Here is a 711-nt window from a genome sequence, read left to right as displayed (position 1 = left end):
TTTTTTCCTTCTGTTTTTGACTCTGTTTTTGACTCTGTTTTTAATTTCTTTGATTTTTTCGTGACTCCTCATGATCATGTACCTAATTCAACACAAAAATAACACCAAAACAAAATAAAATAAAATTAGATAAATAAAATTGGGTTGCCTCCCAACAAGCGCTTCTTTAATGTCATTAGCTTGACAGTGGCCTCATGGAACCACAAGATGATCAGGTCAATTTAGTGTGTTGTCTCCACACCAAACTTTAGAGTTTGGATATGGAATTTGAACACCAAACTTAGAGTTTGGTTGAGGCCTCACAACACCAAACTTAGAGTTTGACTGTGTGGGCTCTTCTTGACCTTGAACTGAGAGAAGCTCTTCATGCTTACTCTCTTCTGTCACAGAGGGATGGCCATGTGCATTAAACACAAGGTAGTCCCCATTCAATTGAAGGACTAACTCACCTCATCCTCTGTGAACATCTATTACAGCTTCTGCTGTGGCTAGGAAAGGTCTTCCTAGGATGATGCATTCATCATCTTCCTTCCTAGTATCTAGGATTATGAAATCAGCAGGGATGTAAAAGCCTTCAACTTTTACTAGAACGTCCTCTACTATTCCATAAGCTTGTCTTACTGACTTATCTGCCAATTGTAATGAGAACAAGGCAGGTTGTACCTCAATGATTCCCAGCTTCTCCATTACAGAGAGTGGCATCAGATTTAT

This window comes from Arachis duranensis, chromosome 3, assembly GCF_000817695.3.
Source record: "Arachis duranensis cultivar V14167 chromosome 3, aradu.V14167.gnm2.J7QH, whole genome shotgun sequence".
In the NCBI taxonomy this organism is placed as follows: Eukaryota; Viridiplantae; Streptophyta; class Magnoliopsida; order Fabales; family Fabaceae; genus Arachis; species Arachis duranensis.
Note: the sequence above shows the minus strand (reverse complement) of the source record.